This window comes from Tenrec ecaudatus, chromosome 14, assembly GCF_050624435.1.
Source record: "Tenrec ecaudatus isolate mTenEca1 chromosome 14, mTenEca1.hap1, whole genome shotgun sequence".
Taxonomy (NCBI): domain Eukaryota; kingdom Metazoa; phylum Chordata; class Mammalia; order Afrosoricida; family Tenrecidae; genus Tenrec; species Tenrec ecaudatus.
Window position 1 is genome coordinate 99633167 of NC_134543.1, and position 24458 is coordinate 99657624.

A 24458-nucleotide genomic window follows, 5' to 3' on the forward strand; every position below is an offset into this window, starting at 1 on the left:
GAGGCATGGGAACCTCGAAGGAGCTTCTTCGTGTGAATAAAACGCAGGCTGAACTTCATGGCAGGTTCCAGATTCTCAGGAATTCCCCGGGGCTGTATTGCTCAGAGGTAGAACCCAATGCTTAGGGCACATTTGAACTGAAAAATCTTGCTGGACTCACGGCTTTCCCAAAGACCCAAGGTTCTCAAAGAGCGAAGGTAAGTTTGAAGGAAAAACAAACTGCCGGTGGCGCCTTTTTGCCTTGAAACCGGCAAGGAGCAAGATTTTCCTTAAACCATGAATCTCAGAAACATTGTGATCGTGAAGGAAAACCAGGGAGAGCAGATGTACTTCCAATAATCCTACACTTCAATGAAACCTCAAACCTAAATCCTATATTAAAACCAACCCTAATCCTAGCCCTAACCTAGGTCAAAACCTAGCCCTAGGTCTAAACCTAAAAAGAGGTGTAACCCTAAGCCTAGGTGTAATTCTGTAGACTCCTAACCTTAAACTGAACCCTAACCTAAGGCTCAGCCTAAACCAAGCCCTAACCCTAACCATATGTCTACCCTAAGGCTAAGCCTAATCCTAACCCCAAATCTGATGTGAACATGCAGCTCCCCCTACAACTAACCTTACTCCTAACCGTCACCCTTCGCCTGAACCTAACTTAACTCTATCCATCACCTTCAATCCAAGCCTCCATATCACCTTTATTGTAATCCAATCCTTTAAACTAGACAGAGAGCTAAACTTATCCACAACCAAAACGGATGTAACACACAAGCCGCAAGCCTGACCCCAACTCTTAACCTCACACACTTTCTATCCCTCACACAAATATTAACCCCAACCCATACCTAAAGAGTCAAGTCCACCATAAGCCTAAATGAGACAATAGGTTCATTCATCCTTAAGCACTAAACCCTACTCTTACCTTCAACCTCACACTCACCCTACATTTGATCCATAACCTTACCATAAACCGAATACTCACGCAGCAGTAACTCTAACCTGAACTCTAACAATGTCTCTAAAAATGGCCACATGCTTGTACCTATGCCCATCTAAAGTTAAGGCTATACCGAAATCTTCTGTCCCACTATTTTGCAGCATTTAAAGAAGTACACTGGGAAAGATTTTTCTGCAAGGAAGAAACTGCAGGCGGCGTGGCTGAACTGAGAATACAATGCTGCACGAGCTCTTTGCCCTCAGATGTGGAAGTGTCAACAGTTGGCACTATAAAGAAACGGGAGTTTAATAAGTGATCATCAACCCCTGTGAATTCCCTTTGTTCTAGACGCCTGAAATAAAGAGTTGTCCTGAGTCACATAAACCTCCACCGGGTGGTCTTAACGTGGCGCGGGAACATGCAGGTATAAGAGAATTCCGAAGAAAGCTGAACATCCACAATTGAATGGCCATTGCTAGAAATGAAGTTGCAGCCGGATCGGACTGGGAAACTTAAGCTTCCATTAGACAATGAAGATGTTAGAATCTGGTAGGTCCACAATTCACGGTTTCTTTAGATCCATGAAATTCCTTGTTGAATTTTAGTCAGAAAATGAAAACTCCGGAGCCTCTGTTCAGCAAGCCCGGGTGTAGCTCCCATAGGCACACTGGTGCTCCTCTAGAATTTGGATAAAAATCTTTTTCAGGAGAATAAGGAACCTTGATCAAGCCAGGTGGGTTTTGACAAAAGAATTGCTGCCTGTGCCAGGTATACTGACAAGCACCCAGCTGTGCCAGTCCAGCATGTATTCAGCACAGGAATCTGCATCCATTGAGCCAAGACAAAGGAAAGCTCAGGGAGGCAGCACCCGTGTAGAAAAGCATTTGTACTTCAAAGAGGAGGCCAATGAGGTGAAAGGAAATACCCATGGCAAATAGTTTTTATCAGTTGCAGAATTTCACAGAGCAATATTGCTGGGAGAGAAAAGGCACCAACTGAGGGAGGCACTCTCCACAAAACTACCTAGGGCAGGAGCCGGGTTGCCCCCAGGCACTAGGCATGTCAGGCCTCAGCATTGTAAGGAGAGTTCACTGAAGTCCCTGAGTGAAGTTTTCTCCGCTGTCCTATGTCTAAGTTCCTAAAATTTACTCTGTGGTTTCTGATGATCCTGGGTTATGAAAGGCCACTATTCATCGTTCTCCTTACACTCGTGCGCCTCCATCGACCTTAAAAGAAAGGGAGATTCATTCCCCTGCACCTCCACCCAAAAAAAAAAAAAAGAAAGGGAGGACACGCAACTGCTGGCAGGTAAATTCAGCAAACTTTGTCTCAACCCAAAAGAGACAGCTCTGTGGTGACCCGTCTTCCACGGTAAAACATTTCCTAGCCAATAAGGAATCTTCCCATCGCAATGACAATATGAGAGAATTGCCACCGATGGATTTGCCGCTGTGCCTACAAACATCATCTTGAGGCCATACAGTAGTGAAGCACGGGAACCCAGGCGCTTCACCCTTTACGCTAGACCAGTGAAACTCAGAGAAGCACTATTGACTTTTGAGACATGACGTTGCTGGAAGCATCAGTGTACAGAGGCATGGGAACCTCGAAGGAGCTTCTTCGTGTGAATAAAACGCAGGCTGAACTTCATGGCAGGTTCCAGATTCTCAGGAATTCCACGGGCTGTATTGCTCAGAGGTAGAAAACAATGCTTAGGGCACATTTGAACTGAAAACTCTTGCTAGACTCACGGCTTTCCCAAAGACCCAAGGTTCTCAAAGAGCGAGGGTAAGTTTGACGGAAAAACAAACTGCCGGTGGCGCCTTTTTGCCTTGAAACCGGCAAGGAGCAAGATTTTCCTTAAACCATGAATCTCAGAAACATTGTGATCGTGAAGGAAAACCAGGGAGAGCAGATGTACTTCCAATAATCCTACACTTCAATGAAACCTCAAACCTAAATCCTATATTAAAACCAACCCTAATCCTAGCCCTAACCTAGGTCAAAACCTAGCCCTAGGTCTAAACCTAAAAAGAGGTGTAACCCTAAGCCTAGGTGTAATTCTGTAGACTCCTAACCTTAAACTGAACCCTAACCTAAGGCTCAGCCTAAACCAAGCCCTAACCCTAACCATATGTCTACCCTAAGGCTAAGCCTAATCCTAACCCCAAATCTGATGTGAACATGCAGCTCCCCCTACAACTAACCTTACTCCTAACCGTCACCCTTCGCCTGAACCTAACTTAACTCTATCCATCACCTTCAATCCAAGCCTCCATATCACCTTTATTGTAATCCAATCCCTTAAACTAGACAGAGAGCTAAACTTATCCACAACCAAAACGGATGTAACACACAAGCCGCAAGCCTGACCCCAACTCTTAACCTCACACACTTTCTAACCCTCACACAAATATTAACCCCAACCCATACCTAAAGAGTCAAGTTCACCATAAGCCTAAATGAGACAATAGGTTCATTCATCCTTAAGCACTAAACCCTACTCTTACCTTCAACCTCACACTCACCCTACATTTGATCCATAACCTTACCATAAACCGAATACTCACGCAGCAGTAACTCTAACCTGAACTCTAACAATGTCTCTAAAAATGGCCACATGCTTGTACCTATGCCCATCTAAAGTTAAGGCTATACCGAAATCTTCTGTCCCACTATTTTGCAGCATTTAAAGAAGTACACTGGGAAAGATTTTTCTGCAAGGAAGAAACTGCAGGCGGCGTGGCTGAACTGAGAATACAATGCTGCACGAGCTCTTTGCCCTCAGATGTGGAAGTGTCAACAGTTGGCACTATAAAGAAACGGGAGTTTAATAAGTGATCATCAACCCCTGTGAATTCCCTTTGTTCTAGACGCCTGAAATAAAGAGTTGTCCTGAGTCACATAAACCTCCACCGGGTGGTCTTAACGTGGCGCGGGAACATGCAGGTATAAGAGAATTCCGAAGAAAGCTGAACATCCACAATTGAATGGCCATTGCTAGAAATGAAGTTGCAGCCGGATCGGACTGGGAAACTTAAGCTTCCATTAGACAATGAAGATGTTAGAATCTGGTAGGTCCACAATTCACGGTTTCTTTAGATCCATGAAATTCCTTGTTGAATTTTAGTCAGAAAATGAAAACTCCGGAGCCTCTGTTCAGCAAGCCCGGGTGTAGCTCCCATAGGCACACTGGTGCTCCTCTAGAATTTGGATAAAAATCTTTTTCAGGAGAATAAGGAACCTTGATCAAGCCAGGTGGGTTTTGACAAAAGAAATTGCTGCCTGTGCCAGGTATACTTACAAGCACCCAGCTGTGCCAGTCCAGCATGTATTCAGCACAGGAATCTGCATTCATTGAGCCAAGACAAAGGAAAGCTCAGGGAGGCAGCACCCATGTAGAAAAGCATTTGTACTTCAAAGAGGAGGCCAATGAGGTGAAAGGAAATACCCATGGCAAATAGTTTTTATCAGTTGCAGAATTTCACAGAGCAATATTGCTGGGAGAGAAAAGGCACCACCTGAGGGAGGCAAGCTCCACAAAACTACCTAGGGCAGGAGCCAGGTTGCCCCCAGGCACTAGGCTTGTCAGGCCTCAGCATTGTAAGGAGAGTTCACTGAAGTCCCTGAGTGAAGTTTTCTCCGCTGTCCTATGTCTACGTTCCTAAAATTTACTCTGTCGTTTCTGATGATCCTGGGTTATGAAAGGCCACTATTCATCGTTCTCCTTACACTCGTGCGCCTCCATCGACCTTAAAAGAAAGGGAGATTCATTCCCCTGCACCTCCACCAAAAAAAAAAAAAAAAAAGAAAGAGAGGACACGCAACTGCTGGCAGGTAAATTCAGCAAACTTTGTCTCAACCCAAAAGAGACAGCTCTGTGGTGACCCGTCTTCCACGGTAAAACATTTCCTAGCCAATAAGGAATCTTCCCATCGCAATGACAATATGAGAGAATTGCCACCGATGGATTTGCCGCTGTGCCTACAAACATCATCTTGAGGCCATACAGTAGTGAAGCACGGGAACCCAGGCGCTTCACCCTTTACGCTAGACCAGTGAAACTCAGAGAAGCACTACTGACCTGTGAGACATGACGTTGCTGGAAGCATCAGTGTACAGAGGCATGGGAACCTCGAAGGAGCTTCTTCGTGTGAATAAAACGCAGGCTGAACTTCATGGCAGGTTCCAGATTCTCAGGAATTCCACGGGCTGTATTGCTCAGAGGTAGAACCCAATGCTTCGGGCACATTTGAACTGAAAAATCTTGCTGGACTCACGGCTTTCCCAAAGACCCAAGGTTCTCAAAGAGCGAGGGTAAGTTTGAAGGAAAAACAAACTGCCGGTGGCGCCTTTTTGCCTTGAAACCGGCAAGGAGCAAGATTTTCCTTAAACCATGAATCTCAGAAACATTGTGATCGTGAAGGGAAACCAGGGAGAGCAGATGTACTTCCAATAATCCTACACTTCAATGAAACCTCAAACCTAAATCCTATATTAAAACCAACCCTAATCCTAGCCCTAACCTAGGTCAAAACCTAGCCCTAGGTCTAAACCTAAAAAGAGGTGTAACCCTAAGCCTAGGTGTAATTCTGTAGACTCCTAACCTTAAACTGAACCCTAACCTAAGGCTCAGCCTAAACCAAGCCCTAACCCTAACCATATGTCTACCCTAAGGCTAAGCCTAATCCTAACCCCAAATCTGATGTGAACATGCAGCTCCCCCTACAACTAACCTTACTCCTAACCGTCACCCTTCGCCTGAACCTAACTTAACTCTATCCATCACCTTCAATCCAAGCCTCCATATCACCTTTATTGTAATCCAATCCTTTAAACTAGACAGAGAGCTAAACTTATCCACAACCAAAACGGATGTAACACACAAGCCGCAAGCCTGACCCCAACTCTTAACCTAACACACTTTCTATCCCTCACACAAATATTAACCCCAACCCATACCTAAAGAGTCAAGTTCACCATAAGCCTAAATGAGACAATAGGTTCATTCATCCTTAAGCACTAAACCCTACTCTTACCTTCAACCTCACACTCACCCTACATTTGATCCATAACCTTACCATAAACCGAATACTCACGCAGCAGTAACTCTAACCTGAACTCTAACAATGTCTCTAAAAATGGCCACATGCTTGTACCTATGCCCATCTAAAGTTAAGGCTATACCGAAATCTTCTGTCCCACTATTTTGCAGCATTTAAAGAAGTACACTTGGAAAGATTTTTCTGCAAGGAAGAAACTGCAGGCGGCGTGGCTGAACTGAGAATACAATGCTGCACGAGCTCTTTGCCCTCAGATGTGGAAGTGTCAACAGTTGGCACTATAAAGAAACGGGAGTTTAATAAGTGATCATCAACCCCTGTGAATTCCCTTTGTTCTAGACGCCTGAAATAAAGAGTTGTCCTGAGTCACATAAACCTCCACCGGGTGGTCTTAACGTGGCGCGGGAACATGCAGGTTTAAGAGAATACCGAAGAAAGCTGAACATCCACAATTGAATGGCCATTGCTAGAAATGAAGTTGCAGCCGGATCGGATTGGGAAACTTAAGCTTCCATTAGACAATGAAGATGTTAGAATCTGGTAGGTCCACAATTCACGGTTTCTTTAGATCCATGAAATTCCTTGTTGAATTTTCGTCAGAAAATGAAAACTCCGGAGCCTCTGTTCAGCAGGACCAGGTTTAGCTCCCATAGGCACACTGGTGCTCCTCTAGAATTTGGATAAAAATCTTTTTCAGGAGAATAAGGAACCTTGATCAAGCCAGGTGGGTCTTGACAAAAGAAATTGCTGCCTGTGCCAGGTATACTGACAAGCACCCAGCTGTGCCAGTCCAGGATGTATTCAGCACAGGAATCTGCATCCATTGAGCCAAGACAAAGGAAAGCTCAGGGAGGCAGCACCCGTGTAGAAAAGCATTTGTACTTCAAAGAGGAGGCCAATGAGGTGAAAGGAAATACCCATGGCAAATAGTTTTTATCAGTTGCAGAATTTCACAGAGCAATATTGCTGGGAGAGTAAAGGCACCACCTGAGGGAGGCACGCTCCACAAAACTACCTAGGGCAGGAGCCGGGTTGCCCCCAGGCACTAGGCGTGTCAGGCCTCAGCATTGTAAGGAGAGTTCACTGAAGTCCCTGAGTGCAGTTTTCTCCGCTGTCCTATGTCTACGTTCCTAAAATTTACTCTGTGGTTTCTGATGATCCTGGGTTATGAAAGGCCACTATTCATCGTTCTCCTTACACTCGTGCGCCTCCATCGACCTTAAAAGAAAGGGAGATTCATTCCCCTGCACCTACACCAAAAAAAAAAAAAAGAGAAAGTGAGGACACGCAACTGCTGGCAGGTAAATTCAGCAAACTTTGTCTCAACCCAAAAGAGACAGCTCTGTGGTGACCCGTCTTCCACGGTAAAACATTTCCTAGCCAATAAGGAATCTTCCCATCGCAATGACAATATGAGAGAATTGCCACCGATGGATTTGCCGCTGTGCCTACAAACATCATCTTGAGGCCATACAGTAGTGAAGCACGGGAACCCAGGCGCTTCACCCTTTACGCTAGACCAGTGAAACTCAGAGAAGCACTATTGACCTGTGAGACATGACGTTGCTGGAAGCATCAGTGTACAGAGGCATGGGAACCTCGAAGGAGCTTCTTCGTGTGAATAAAACGCAGGCTGAACTTCATGGCAGGTTCCAGATTCTCAGGAATTCCCCGGGCTGTTTTGCTCAGAGGTAGAACCCAATGCTTCGGGCACATTTGAACTGAAAAATCTTGCTGGACTCACGGCTTTCCCAAAGACCCAAGGTTCTCAAAGAGCGAGGGTAAGTTTGAAGGAAAAACAAACTGCCGGTGGCGCCTTTTTGCCTTGAAACCGGCAAGGAGCAAGATTTTCCTTAAACCATGAATCTCAGAAACATTGTGATCGTGAAGGAAAACCAGGGAGAGCAGATGTACTTCCAATAATCCTACACTTCAATGAAACCTCAAACCTAAATCCTATATTAAAACCAACCCTAATCCTAGCCCTAACCTAGGTCAAAACCTAGCCCTAGGTCTAAACCTAAAAAGAGGTGTAACCCTAAGCCTAGGTGTAATTCTGTAGACTCCTAACCTTAAACTGAACCCTAACCTAAGGCTCAGCCTAAACCAAGCCCTAACCCTAACCATATGTCTACCCTAAGGCTAAGCCTAATCCTAACCCCAAATCTGATGTGAACATGCAGCTCCCCCTACAACTAACCTTACTCCTAACCGTCACCCTTCGCCTGAACCTAACTTAACTCTATCCATCACCTTCAATCCAAGCCTCCATATCACCTTTATTGTAATCCAATCCCTTAAACTAGACAGAGAGCTAAACTTATCCACAGCCAAAACGGATGTAACACACAAGCCGCAAGCCTGACCCCAACTCTTAACCTCACACACTTTCTAACCCTCACACAAATATTAACCCCAACCCATACCTAAAGAGTCAAGTTCACCATAAGCCTAAATGAGACAATAGGTTCATTCATCCTTAAGCACTAAACCCTACTCTTACCTTCAACCTCACACTCACCCTACATTTGATCCATAACCTTACCATAAACCGAATACTCACGCAGCAGTAACTCTAACCTGAACTCTAACAATGTCTCTAAAAATGGCCACATGCTTGTACCTATGCCCATCTAAAGTTAAGGCTATACCGAAATCTTCTGTCCCACTATTTTGCAGCATTTAAAGAAGTACACTGGGAAAGATTTTTCTGCAAGGAAGAAACTGCAGGCGGCGTGGCTGAACTGAGAATACAATGCTGCACGAGCTCTTTGCCCTCAGATGTGGAAGTGTCAACAGTTGGCACTATAAAGAAACGGGAGTTTAATAAGTGATCATCAACCCCTGTGAATTCCCTTTGTTCTAGACGCCTGAAATAAAGAGTTGTCCTGAGTCACATAAACCTCCACCGGGTGGTCTTAACGTGGCGCGGGAACATGCAGGTATAAGAGAATTCCGAAGAAAGCTGAACATCCACAATTGAATGGCCATTGCTAGAAATGAAGTTGCAGCCGGATCGGACTGGGAAACTTAAGCTTCCATTAGACAATGAAGATGTTAGAATCTGGTAGGTCCACAATTCACGGTTTCTTTAGATCCATGAAATTCCTTGTTGAATTTTAGTCAGAAAATGAAAACTCCGGAGCCTCTGTTCAGCAGGACCTGGTTTAGCTCACATAGGCACACTGGTGCTCCTCTAGAATTTGGATAAAAATCTTTTTCAGGAGAATAAGGAACCTTGATCAAGCCAGGTGGGTCTTGACAAAAGAAATTGCTGCCTGTGCCAGGTATACTGACAAGCACCCAGCTGTGCCAGTCCAGCATGTATTCAGCACAGGAATCTGCATCCATTGAGCCAAGACAAAGGAAAGCTCAGGGAGGCAGCACCCGTGTAGAAAAGCATTTGTACTTCAAAGAGGAGGCCAATGAGGTGAAAGGAAATACCCATGGCAAATAGTTTTTATCAGTTGCAGAATTTCACAGAGCAATATTGCTGGGAGAGAAAAGGCACCACCTGAGGGAGGCACTCTCCACAAAACTACCTAGGGCAGGAGCCAGGTTGCCCCCAGGCACTAGGCGTGTCAGGCCTCAGCATTGTAAGGAGAGTTCACTGAAGTCCCTGAGTGCAGTTTTCTCCGCTGTCCTATGTCTACGTTCCTAAAATTTACTCTGTGGTTTCTGATGATCCTGGGTTATGAAAGGCCACTATTCATCGTTCTCCTTACACTCGTGCGCCTCCATCGACCTTAAAAGAAAGGGAGATTCATTCCCCTGCACCTCCACCAAAAAAAAAAAAAAAGAGAAAGTGAGGACACGCAACTGCTGGCAGGTAAATTCAGCAAACTTTGTCTCAACCCAAAAGAGACAGCTCTGTGGTGACCCGTCTTCCACGGTAAAACATTTCCTAGCCAATAAGGAATCTTCCCATCGCAATGACAATATGAGAGAATTGCCACCGATGGATTTGCCGCTGTGCCTACAAACATCATCTTGAGGCCATACAGTAGTGAAGCACGGGAACCCAGGCGCTTCACCCTTTACGCTAGACCAGTGAAACTCAGAGAAGCACTATTGACCTGTGAGACATGACGTTGCTGGAAGCATCAGTGTACAGAGGCATGGGAACCTCGAAGGAGCTTCTTCGTGTGAATAAAACGCAGGCTGAACTTCATGGCAGGTTCCAGATTCTCAGGAATTCCCCGGGCTGTATTGCTCAGAGGTAGAACCCAATGCTTAGGGCACATTTGAACTGAAAAATCTTGCTGGACTCACGGCTTTCCCAAAGACCCAAGGTTCTCAAAGAGCGAAGGTAAGTTTGAAGGAAAAACAAACTGCCGGTGGCGCCTTTTTGCCTTGAAACCGGCAAGGAGCAAGATTTTCCTTAAACCATGAATCTCAGAAACATTGTGATCGTGAAGGAAAACCAGGGAGAGCAGATGTACTTCCAATAATCCTACACTTCAATGAAACCTCAAACCTAAATCCTATATTAAAACCAACCCTAATCCTAGCCCTAACCTAGGTCAAAACCTAGCCCTAGGTCTAAACCTAAAAAGAGGTGTAACCCTAAGCCTAGGTGTAATTCTGTAGACTCCTAACCTTAAACTGAACCCTAACCTAAGGCTCAGCCTAAACCAAGCCCTAACCCTAACCATATGTCTACCCTAAGGCTAAGCCTAATCCTAACCCCAAATCTGATGTGAACATGCAGCTCCCCCTACAACTAACCTTACTCCTAACCGTCACCCTTCGCCTGAACCTAACTTAACTCTATCCATCACCTTCAATCCAAGCCTCCATATCACCTTTATTGTAATCCAATCCCTTAAACTAGACAGAGAGCTAAACTTATCCACAGCCAAAACGGATGTAACACACAAGCCGCAAGCCTGACCCCAACTCTTAACCTCACACACTTTCTAACCCTCACACAAATATTAACCCCAACCCATACCTAAAGAGTCAAGTTCACCATAAGCCTAAATGAGACAATAGGTTCATTCATCCTTAAGCACTAAACCCTACTCTTACCTTCAACCTCACACTCACCCTACATTTGATCCATAACCTTACCATAAACCGAATACTCACGCAGCAGTAACTCTAACCTGAACTCTAACAATGTCTCTAAAAATGGCCACATGCTTGTACCTATGCCCATCTAAAGTTAAGGCTATACCGAAATCTTCTGTCCCACTATTTTGCAGCATTTAAAGAAGTACACTGGGAAAGATTTTTCTGCAAGGAAGAAACTGCAGGCGGCGTGGCTGAACTGAGAATACAATGCTGCACGAGCTCTTTGCCCTCAGATGTGGAAGTGTCAACAGTTGGCACTATAAAGAAACGGGAGTTTAATAAGTGATCATCAACCCCTGTGAATTCCCTTTGTTCTAGACGCCTGAAATAAAGAGTTGTCCTGAGTCACATAAACCTCCACCGGGTGGTCTTAACGTGGCGCGGGAACATGCAGGTATAAGAGAATTCCGAAGAAAGCTGAACATCCACAATTGAATGGCCATTGCTAGAAATGAAGTTGCAGCCGGATCGGACTGGGAAACTTAAGCTTCCATTAGACAATGAAGATGTTAGAATCTGGTAGGTCCACAATTCACGGTTTCTTTAGATCCATGAAATTCCTTGTTGAATTTTAGTCAGAAAATGAAAACTCCGGAGCCTCTGTTCAGCAGGACCTGGTTTAGCTCACATAGGCACACTGGTGCTCCTCTAGAATTTGGATAAAAATCTTTTTCAGGAGAATAAGGAACCTTGATCAAGCCAGGTGGGTCTTGACAAAAGAAATTGCTGCCTGTGCCAGGTATACTGACAAGCACCCAGCTGTGCCAGTCCAGCATGTATTCAGCACAGGAATCTGCATCCATTGAGCCAAGACAAAGGAAAGCTCAGGGAGGCAGCACCCGTGTAGAAAAGCATTTGTACTTCAAAGAGGAGGCCAATGAGGTGAAAGGAAATACCCATGGCAAATAGTTTTTATCAGTTGCAGAATTTCACAGAGCAATATTGCTGGGAGAGTAAAGGCACCACCTGAGGGAGGCACGCTCCACAAAACTACCTAGGGCAGGAGCCGGGTTGCCCCCAGGCACTAGGCGTGTCAGGCCTCAGCATTGTAAGGAGAGTTCACTGAAGTCCCTGAGTGCAGTTTTCTCCGCTGTCCTATGTCTACGTTCCTAAAATTTACTCTGTGGTTTCTGATGATCCTGGGTTATGAAAGGCCACTATTCATCGTTCTCCTTACACTCGTGCGCCTCCATCGACCTTAAAAGAAAGGGAGATTCATTCCCCTGCACCTCCACCAAAAAAAAAAAAAAAGAGAAAGTGAGGACACGCAACTGCTGGCAGGTAAATTCAGCAAACTTTGTCTCAACCCAAAAGAGACAGCTCTGTGGTGACCCGTCTTCCACGGTAAAACATTTCCTAGCCAATAAGGAATCTTCCCATCGCAATGACAATATGAGAGAATTGCCACCGATGGATTTGCCGCTGTGCCTACAAACATCATCTTGAGGCCATACAGTAGTGAAGCACGGGAACCCAGGCGCTTCACCCTTTACGCTAGACCAGTGAAACTCAGAGAAGCACTATTGACCTGTGAGACATGACGTTGCTGGAAGCATCAGTGTACAGAGGCATGGGAACCTCGAAGGAGCTTCTTCGTGTGAATAAAACGCAGGCTGAACTTCATGGCAGGTTCCAGATTCTCAGGAATTCCCCGGGCTGTATTGCTCAGAGGTAGAACCCAATGCTTAGGGCACATTTGAACTGAAAAATCTTGCTGGACTCACGGCTTTCCCAAAGACCCAAGGTTCTCAAAGAGCGAGGGTAAGTTTGAAGTAAAAACAAACTGCCGGTGGCGCCTTTTTGCCTTGAAACCGGCAAGGAGCAAGATTTTCCTTAAACCATGAATCTCAGAAACATTGTGATCGTGAAGGAAAACCAGGGAGAGCAGATGTACTTCCAATAATCCTACACTTCAATGAAACCTCAAACCTAAATCCTATATTAAAACCAACCCTAATCCTAGCCCTAACCTAGGTCAAAACCTAGCCCTAGGTCTAAACCTAAAAAGAGGTGTAACCCTAAGCCTAGGTGTAATTCTGTAGACTCCTAACCTTAAACTGAACCCTAACCTAAGGCTCAGCCTAAACCAAGCCCTAACCCTAACCATATGTCTACCCTAAGGCTAAGCCTAATCCTAACCCCAAATCTGATGTGAACATGCAGCTCCCCCTACAACTAACCTTACTCCTAACCGTCACCCTTCGCCTGAACCTAACTTAACTCTATCCATCACCTTCAATCCAAGCCTCCATATCACCTTTATTGTAATCCAATCCTTTAAACTAGACAGAGAGCTAAACTTATCCACAACCAAAACGGATGTAACACACAAGCCGCAAGCCTGACCCCAACTCTTAACCTCACACACTTTCTATCCCTCACACAAATATTAACCCCAACCCATACCTAAAGAGTCAAGTTCACCATAAGCCTAAATGAGACAATAGGTTCATTCATCCTTAAGCACTAAACCCTACTCTTACCTTCAACCTCACACTCACCCTACATTTGATCCATAACCTTACCATAAACCGAATACTCACGCAGCAGTAACTCTAACCTGAACTCTAACAATGTCTCTAAAAATGGCCACATGCTTGTACCTATGCCCATCTAAAGTTAAGGCTATACCGAAATCTTCTGTCCCACTATTTTGCAGCATTTAAAGAAGTACACTGGGAAAGATTTTTCTGCAAGGAAGAAACTGCAGGCGGCGTGGCTGAACTGAGAATACAATGCTGCACGAGCTCTTTGCCCTCAGATGTGGAAGTGTCAACAGTTGGCACTATAAAGAAACGGGAGTTTAATAAGTGATCATCAACCCCTGTGAATTCCCTTTGTTCTAGACGCCTGAAATAAAGAGTTGTCCTGAGTCACATAAACCTCCACCGGGTGGTCTTAACGTGGCGCGGGAACATGCAGGTATAAGAGAATTCCGAAGAAAGCTGAACATCCACAATTGAATGGCCATTGCTAGAAATGAAGTTGCAGCCGGATCGGACTGGGAAACTTAAGCTTCCATTAGACAATGAAGATGTTAGAATCTGGTAGGTCCACAATTCACGGTTTCTTTAGATCCATGAAATTCCTTGTTGAATTTTAGTCAGAAAATGAAAACTCCGGAGCCTCTGTTCAGCAGGACCTGGTTTAGCTCACATAGGCACACTGGTGCTCCTCTAGAATTTGGATAAAAATCTTTTTCAGGAGAATAAGGAACCTTGATCAAGCCAGGTGGGTCTTGACAAAAGAAATTGCTGCCTGTGCCAGGTATACTGACAAGCACCCAGCTGTGCCAGTCCAGCATGTATTCAGCACAGGAATCTGCATCCATTGAGCCAAGACAAAGGAAAGCTCAGGGAGGCAGCACCCGTGTAGAAAAGCATTTGTACTTCAAAGAGGAGGCCAATGAGGTGAAAGGAAATACCCATGGCAAATAGTTTTTATCAGTTGCAGAATTTCACAGAGCAATATTGCTGGGAGAGTAAAGGCACCACCTGAGGGAGGCACGCTCCACAAAACTACCTAGGGCAGGAGCCGGGTTGCCCCCAGGCACTAGGCGTGTCAGGCCTCAGCATTGTAAGGAGAGTTCACTGAAGTCCCTGAGTGCAGTTTTCTCCGCTGTCCTATGTCTACGTTCCTAAAATTTACTCTGTGGTTTCTGATGATCCTGGGTTATGAAAGGCCACTATTCATCGTTCTCCTTACACTCGTGCGCCTCCATCGACCTTAAAAGAAAGGGAGATTCATTCCCCTGCACCTCCACCAAAAAAAAAAAAAAAGAGAAAGTGAGGACACGCAACTGCTGGCAGGTAAATTCAGCAAACTTTGTCTCAACCCAAAAGAGACAGCTCTGTGGTGACCCGTCTTCCACGGTAAAACATTTCCTAGCCAATAAGGAATCTTCCCATCGCAATGACAATATGAGAGAATTGCCACCGATGGATTTGCCGCTGTGCCTACAAACATCATCTTGAGGCCATACAGTAGTGAAGCACGGGAACCCAGGCGCTTCACCCTTTACGCTAGACCAGTGAAACTCAGAGAAGCACTATTGACCTGTGAGACATGACGTTGCTGGAAGCATCAGTGTACAGAGGCATGGGAACCTCGAAGGAGCTTCTTCGTGTGAATAAAACGCAGGCTGAACTTCATGGCAGGTTCCAGATTCTCAGGAATTCCCCGGGCTGTATTGCTCAGAGGTAGAACCCAATGCTTAGGGCACATTTGAACTGAAAAATCTTGCTGGACTCACGGCTTTCCCAAAGACCCAAGGTTCTCAAAGAGCGAGGGTAAGTTTGAAGTAAAAACAAACTGCCGGTGGCGCCTTTTTGCCTTGAAACCGGCAAGGAGCAAGATTTTCCTTAAACCATGAATCTCAGAAACATTGTGATCGTGAAGGAAAACCAGGGAGAGCAGATGTACTTCCAATAATCCTACACTTCAATGAAACCTCAAACCTAAATCCTATATTAAAACCAACCCTAATCCTAGCCCTAACCTAGGTCAAAACCTAGCCCTAGGTCTAAACCTAAAAAGAGGTGTAACCCTAAGCCTAGGTGTAATTCTGTAGACTCCTAACCTTAAACTGAACCCTAACCTAAGGCTCAGCCTAAACCAAGCCCTAACCCTAACCATATGTCTACCCTAAGGCTAAGCCTAATCCTAACCCCAAATCTGATGTGAACATGCAGCTCCCCCTACAACTAACCTTACTCCTAACCGTCACCCTTCGCCTGAACCTAACTTAACTCTATCCATCACCTTCAATCCAAGCCTCCATATCACCTTTATTGTAATCCAATCCTTTAAACTAGACAGAGAGCTAAACTTATCCACAACCAAAACGGATGTAACACACAAGCCGCAAGCCTGACCCCAACTCTTAACCTCACACACTTTCTATCCCTCACACAAATATTAACCCCAACCCATACCTAAAGAGTCAAGTTCACCATAAGCCTAAATGAGACAATAGGTTCATTCATCCTTAAGCACTAAACCCTACTCTTACCTTCAACCTCACACTCACCCTACATTTGATCCATAACCTTACCATAAACCGAATACTCACGCAGCAGTAACTCTAACCTGAACTCTAACAATGTCTCTAAAAATGGCCACATGCTTGTACCTATGCCCATCTAAAGTTAAGGCTATACCGAAATCTTCTGTCCCACTATTTTGCAGCATTTAAAGAAGTACACTGGGAAAGATTTTTCTGCAAGGAAGAAACTGCAGGCGGCGTGGCTGAACTGAGAATACAATGCTGCACGAGCTCTTTGCCCTCAGATGTGGAAGTGTCAACAGTTGGCACTATAAAGAAACGGGAGTTTAATAAGTGATCATCAACCCCTGTGAATTCCCTTTGTTCTAGACGCCTGAAATAAAGAGTTGTCCTGAGTCACATAAACCTCCACCGGGTGGTCTTAACGTGGCGCGGGAACATGCAGGTATAAGAGAATTCCGAAGAAAGCTGAACATCCACAATTGAATGGCCATTGCTAGAAATGAAGTTGCAGCCGGATCGGACTGGGAAACTTAAGCTTCCATTAGACAATGAAGATGTTAGAATCTGGTAGGTCCACAATTCACGGTTTCTTTAGATCCATGAAATTCCTTGTTGAATTTTAGTCAGAAAATGAAAACTCCGGAGCCTCTGTTCAGCAAGCCCGGGTGTAGCTCCCATAGGCACACTGGTGCTCCTCTAGAATTTGGATAAAAATCTTTTTCAGGAGAATAAGGAACCTTGATCAAGCCAGGTGGGTTTTGACAAAAGAATTGCTGCCTGTGCCAGGTATACTGACAAGCACCCAGCTGTGCCAGTCCAGCATGTATTCAGCACAGGAATCTGCATCCATTGAGCCAAGACAAAGGAAAGCTCAGGGAGGCAGCACCCGTGTAGAAAAGCACTTGTACTTCAAAGAGGAGGCCAATGAGGTGAAAGGAAATACCCATGGCAAATAGTTTTTATCAGTTGCAGAATTTCACAGAGCAATATTGCTGGGAGAGTTAAGGCACCACCTGAGGGAGGCACGCTCCACAAAACTACCTAGGGCAGGAGCCGGGTTGCCCCCAGGCACTAGGCGTGTCAGGCCTCAGCATTGTAAGGAGAGTTCACTGAAGTCCCTGAGTGAAGTTTTCTCCGCTGTCCTATGTCTAAGTTCCTAAAATTTACTCTGTGGTTTCTGATGATCCTGGGTTATGAAAGGCCACTATTCATCGTTCTCCTTACACTCGTGCGCCTCCATCGACCTTAAAAGAAAGGGAGATTCATTCCCCTGCACCTCCACCCAAAAAAAAAAAAAAGAAAGGGAGGACACGCAACTGCTGGCAGGTAAGTTCAGCAAACTTTGTCTCAACCCAAAAGAGACAGCTCTGTGGTGACCCGTCTTCCACGGTAAAACATTTCCTAGCCAATAAGGAATCTTCCCATCGCAATGACAATATGAGAGAATTGCCACCGATGGATTTGCCGCTGTGCCTACAAACATCATCTTGAGGCCATACAGTAGTGAAGCACGGGAACCCAGGCGCTTCACCCTTTACGCTAGACCAGTGAAACTCAGAGAAGCACTATTGACTTTTGAGACATGACGTTGCTGGAAGCATCAGTGTACAGAGGCATGGGAACCTCGAAGGAGCTTCTTCGTGTGAATAAAACGCAGGCTGAACTTCATGGCAGGTTCCAGATTCTCAGGAATTCCACGGGCTGTATTGCTCAGAGGTAGAACCCAATGCTTAGGGCACATTTGAACTGAAAAATCTTGCTGGACTCACGGCTTTCCCAAAGACCCAAGGTTCTCAAAGAGCGAGGGTAAGTTTGAAGTAAAAACAAACTGCCGGTGGCGCCTTTTTGCCTTGAAACCGGCAAGGAGCAAGATTTTCCTTAAACCATGAATCTCAGAAACATTGTGATCGTGAAGGAAAACCAGGGAGAGCAGATGTACTTCCAATAATCCTACACTTCAATGAAACCTCAAACCTAAATCCTATATTAAAACCAACCCTAATCCTAGCCCTAACCTAGGTCAAAACCTAGCCCTAGGTCTAAACCTAAAAAGAGGTGTAACCCTAAGCCTAGGTGTAATTCTGTAGACTCCTAACCTTAAACTGAACCCTAACCTAAGGCTCAGCCTAAACCAAGCCCTAACCCTAACCATATGTCTACCCTAAGGCTAAGCCTAATCCTAACCCCAAATCTGATGTGAACATGCAGCTCCCCCTACAACTAACCTTACTCCTAACCGTCACCCTTCGCCTGAACCTAACTTAACTCTATCCATCACCTTCAATCCAAGCCTCCATATCACCTTTATTGTAATCCAATCCCTTAAACTAGACAGAGAGCTAAACTTATCCACAGCCAAAACGGATGTAACACACAAGCCGCAAGCCTGACCCCAACTCTTAACCTCACACACTTTCTAACCCTCACACAAATATTAACCCCAACCCATACCTAAAGAGTCAAGTTCACCATAAGCCTAAATGAGACAATAGGTTCATTCATCCTTAAGCACTAAACCCTACTCTTACCTTCAACCTCACACTCACCCTACATTTGATCCATAACCTTACCATAAACCGAATACTCACGCAGCAGTAACTCTAACCTGAACTCTAACAATGTCTCTAAAAATGGCCACATGCTTGTACCTATGCCCATCTAAAGTTAAGGCTATACCGAAATCTTCTGTCCCACTATTTTGCAGCATTTAAAGAAGTACACTGGGAAAGATTTTTCTGCAAGGAAGAAACTGCAGGCGGCGTGGCTGAACTGAGAATACAATGCTGCACGAGCTCTTTGCCCTCAGATGTGGAAGTGTCAACAGTTGGCACTATAAAGAAACGGGAGTTTAATAAGTGATCATCAACCCCTGTGAATTCCCTTTGTTCTAGACGCCTGAAATAAAGAGTTGTCCTGAGTCACATAAACCTCCACCGGGTGGTCTTAACGTGGCGCGGGAACATGCAGGTATAAGAGAATTCCGAAGAAAGCTGAACATCCACAATTGAATGGCCATTGCTAGAAATGAAGTTGCAGCCGGATCGGACTGGGAAACTTAAGCTTCCATTAGACAATGAAGATGTTAGAATCTGGTAGGTCCACAATTCACGGTTTCTTTAGATCCATGAAATTCCTTGTTGAATTTTAGTCAGAAAATGAAAACTCCGGAGCCTCTGTTCAGCAGGACCTGGTTTAGCTCACATAGGCACACTGGTGCTCCTCTAGAATTTGGATAAAAATCTTTTTCAGGAGAATAAGGAACCTTGATCAAGCCAGGTGGGTCTTGACAAAAGAAATTGCTGCCTGTGCCAGGTATACTGACAAGCACCCAGCTGTGCCAGTCCAGCATGTATTCAGCACAGGAATCTGCATCCATTGAGCCAAGACAAAGGAAAGCTCAGGGAGGCAGCACCCGTGTAGAAAAGCATTTGTACTTCAAAGAGGAGGCCAATGAGGTGAAAGGAAATACCCATGGCAAATAGTTTTTATCAGTTGCAGAATTTCACAGAGCAATATTGCTGGGAGAGTAAAGGCACCACCTGAGGGAGGCACGCTCCACAAAACTACCTAGGGCAGGAGCCGGGTTGCCCCCAGGCACTAGGCGTGTCAGGCCTCAGCATTGTAAGGAGAGTTCACTGAAGTCCCTGAGTGAAGTTTTCTCCGCTGTCCTATGTCTACGTTCCTAAAATTTACTCTGTGGTTTCTGATGATCCTGGGTTATGAAAGGCCACTATTCATCGTTCTCCTTACACTCGTGCGCCTCCATCGACCTTAAAAGAAAGGGAGATTCATTCCCCTGCACCTACACCAAAAAAAAAAAAAAAAAGAAAGTGAGGACACGCAACTGCTGGCAGGTAAATTCAGCAAACTTTTTCTCAACCCAAAAGAGACAGCTCTGTGGTGACCCGTCTTCCACGGTAAAACATTTCCTAGCCAATAAGGAATCTTCCCATCGCAATGACAATATGAGAGAATTGCCACCGATGGATTTGCCGCTGTGCCTACAAACATCATCTTGAGGCCATACAGTAGTGAAGCACGGGAACCCAGGCGCTTCACCCTTTACGGAAGACCAGTGAAACTCAGAGAAGCACTATTGACCTGTGAGACATGACGTTGCTGGAAGCATCAGTGTACAGAGTCATGGGAACCTCGAAGGAGCTTCTTCGTGTGAATAAAACGCAGGCTGAACTTCATGGCAGGTTCCAGATTCTCAGGAATTCCACGGGCTGTATTGCTCAGAGGTAGAACCCAATGCTTAGGGCACATTTGAACTGAAAAATCTTGCTGGACTCACGGCTTTCCCAAAAACCCAAGGTTCTCAAAGAGCGAGGGTAAGTTTGAAGGAAAAACAAACTGCCGGTGGCGCCTTTTTGCCTTGAAACCGGCAAGGAGCAAGATTTTCCTTAAACCATGAATCTCAGAAACATTGTGATCGTGAAGGAAAACCAGGGAGAGCAGATGTACTTCCAATAATCCTACACTTCAATGAAACCTCAAACCTAAATCCTATATTAAAACCAACCCTAATCCTAGCCCTAACCTAGGTCAAAACCTAGCCCTAGGTCTAAACCTAAAAAGAGGTGTAACCCTAAGCCTAGGTGTAATTCTGTAGACTCCTAACCTTAAACTGAACCCTAACCTAAGGCTCAGCCTAAACCAAGCCCTAACCCTAACCATATGTCTACCCTAAGGCTAAGCCTAATCCTAACCCCAAATCTGATGTGAACATGCAGCTCCCCCTACAACTAACCTTACTCCTAACCGTCACCCTTCGCCTGAACCTAACTTAACTCTATCCATCACCTTCAATCCAAGCCTCCATATCACCTTTATTGTAATCCAATCCCTTAAACTAGACAGAGAGCTAAACTTATCCACAACCAAAACGGATGTAACACACAAGCCGCAAGCCTGACCCCAACTCTTAACCTCACACACTTTCTAACCCTCACACAAATATTAACCCCAACCCATACCTAAAGAGTCAAGTTCACCATAAGCCTAAATGAGACAATAGGTTCATTCATCCTTAAGCACTAAACCCTACTCTTACCTTCAACCTCACACTCACCCTACATTTGATCCATAACCTTACCATAAACCGAATACTCACGCAGCAGTAACTCTAACCTGAACTCTAACAATGTCTCTAAAAATGGCCACATGCTTGTACCTATGCCCATCTAAAGTTAAGGCTATACCGAAATCTTCTGTCCCACTATTTTGCAGCATTTAAAGAAGTACACTGGGAAAGATTTTTCTGCAAGGAAGAAACTGCAGGCGGCGTGGCTGAACTGAGAATACAATGCTGCACGAGCTCTTTGCCCTCAGATGTGGAAGTGTCAACAGTTGGCACTATAAAGAAACGGGAGTTTAATAAGTGATCATCAACCCCTGTGAATTCCCTTTGTTCTAGACGCCTGAAATAAAGAGTTGTCCTGAGTCACATAAACCTCCACCGGGTGGTCTTAACGTGGCGCGGGAACATGCAGGTATAAGAGAATTCCGAAGAAAGCTGAACATCCACAATTGAATGGCCATTGCTAGAAATGAAGTTGCAGCCAGATCGGACTGGGAAACTTAAGCTTCCATTAGACAATGAAGATGTTAGAATCTGGTAGGTCCACAATTCACGGTTTCTTTAGATCCATGAAATTCCTTGTTGAATTTTAGTCAGAAAATGAAAACTCCGGAGCCTCTGTTCAGCAGGACCTGGTTTAGCTCCCATAGGCACACTGGTGCTCCTCTAGAATTTGGATAAAAATCTTTTTCAGGAGAATAAGGAACCTTGATCAAGCCAGGTGGGTCTTGACAAAAGAAATTGCTGCCTGTGCCAGGTATACTGACAAGCACCCAGCTGTGCCAGTCCAGCATGTATTCAGCACAGGAATCTGCATCCATTGAGCCAAGACAAAGGAAAGCTCAGGGAGGCAGCACCCGTGTAGAAAAGCATTTGTACTTCAAAGAGGAGGCCAATGAGGTGAAAGGAAATACCCATGGCAAATAGTTTTTATCAGTTGCAGAATTTCACAGAGCAATATTGCTGGGAGAGTAAAGGCACCACCTGAGGGAGGCACGCTCCACAAAACTACCTAGGGCAGGAGCCGGGTTGCCCCCAGGCACTAGGCGTGTCAGGCCTCAGCATTGTAAGGAGAGTTCACTGAAGTCCCTGAGTGAAGTTTTCTCCGCTGTCCTATGTCTACGTTCCTAAAATTTACTCTGTGGTTTCTGATGATCCTGGGTTATGAAAGGCCACTATTCATCGTTCTCCTTACACTCGTGCGCCTCCATCGACCTTAAAAGAAAGGGAGATTCATTCCCCTGCACCTCCACCAAAAAAAAAAAAAAAAAAAAGAAAGTGAGGACACGCAACTGCTGGCAGGTAAATTCAGCAAACTTTTTCTCAACCCAAAAGAGACAGCTCTGTGGTGACCCGTCTTCCACGGTAAAACATTTCCTAGCCAATAAGGAATCTTCCCATCGCAATGACAATATGAGAGAATTGCCACCGATGGATTTGCCGCTGTGCCTACAAACATCATCTTGAGGCCATACAGTAGTGAAGCACGGGAACCCAGGCGCTTCACCCTTTACGGAAGACCAGTGAAACTCAGAGAAGCACTATTGACCTGTGAGACATGACGTTGCTGGAAGCATCAGTGTACAGAGGCATAGGAACCTCGAAGGAGCTTCTTCGTGTGAATAAAACGCAGGCTGAACTTCATGGCAGGTTCCAGATTCTCAGGAATTCCACGGGCTGTATTGCTCAGAGGTAGAACCCTATGCTTAGGGCACATTTGAACTGAAAAATCTTGCTGGACTCACGGCTTTCCCAAAGACCCAAGGTTCTCAAAGAGCGAGGGTAAGTTTGACGGAAAAACAAACTGCCGGAGGCGCCTTTTTGCCTTGAAACCGGCAAGGAGCAAGATTTTCCTTAAACCATGAATCTCAGAAACATTGTGATCGTGAAGGAAAACCAGGGAGAGCAGATGTACTTCCAATAATCCTACACTTCAATGAAACCTCAAACCTAAATCCTATATTAAAACCAACCCTAATCCTAGCCCTAACCTAGGTCAAAACCTAGCCCTAGGTCTAAACCTAAAAAGAGGTGTAACCCTAAGCCTAGGTGTAATTCTGTAGACTCCTAACCTTAAACTGAACCCTAACCTAAGGCTCAGCCTAAACCAAGCCCTAACCCTAACCATATGTCTACCCTAAGGCTAAGCCTAATCCTAACCCCAAATCTGATGTGAACATGCAGCTCCCCCTACAACTAACCTTACTCCTAACCGTCACCCTTCGCCTGAACCTAACTTAACTCTATCCATCACCTTCAATCCAAGCCTCCATATCACCTTTATTGTAATCCAATCCCTTAAACTAGACAGAGAGCTAAACTTATCCACAACCAAAACGGATGTAACACACAAGCCGCAAGCCTGACCCCAACTCTTAACCTCACACACTTTCTAACCCTCACACAAATATTAACCCCAACCCATACCTAAAGAGTCAAGTTCACCATAAGCCTAAATGAGACAATAGGTTCATTCATCCTTAAGCACTAAACCCTACTCTTACCTTCAACCTCACACTCACCCTACATTTGATCCATAACCTTACCATAAACCGAATACTCACGCAGCAGTAACTCTAACCTGAACTCTAACAATGTCTCTAAAAATGGCCACATGCTTGTACCTATGCCCATCTAAAGTTAAGGCTATACCGAAATCTTCTGTCCCACTATTTTGCAGCATTTAAAGAAGTACACTGGGAAAGATTTTTCTGCAAGGAAGAAACTGCAGGCGGCGTGGCTGAACTGAGAATACAATGCTGCACGAGCTCTTTGCCCTCAGATGTGGAAGTGTCAACAGTTGGCACTATAAAGAAACGGGAGTTTAATAAGTGATCATCAACCCCTGTGAATTCCCTTTGTTCTAGACGCCTGAAATAAAGAGTTGTCCTGAGTCACATAAACCTCCACCGGGTGGTCTTAATGTGGCGCGGGAACATGCAGGTATAAGAGAATTCCGAAGAAAGCTGAACATCCACAATTGAATGGCCATTGCTAGAAATGAAGTTGCAGCCGGATCGGACTGGGAAACTTAAGCTTCCATTAGACAATGAAGATGTTAGAATCTGGTAAGTCCACAATTCACGGTTTCTTTAGATCCATGAAATTCCTTGTTGAATTTTAGTCAGAAAATGAAAACTCCGGAGCCTCTGTTCAGCAAGCCCGGGTGTAGCTCCCATAGGCCCACTGGTGCTCCTCTAGAATTTGGATAAAAATCTTTTTCAGGAGAATAAGGAACCTTGATCAAGCCAGGTGGGTTTTGACAAAAGAATTGCTGCCTGTGCCAGGTATACT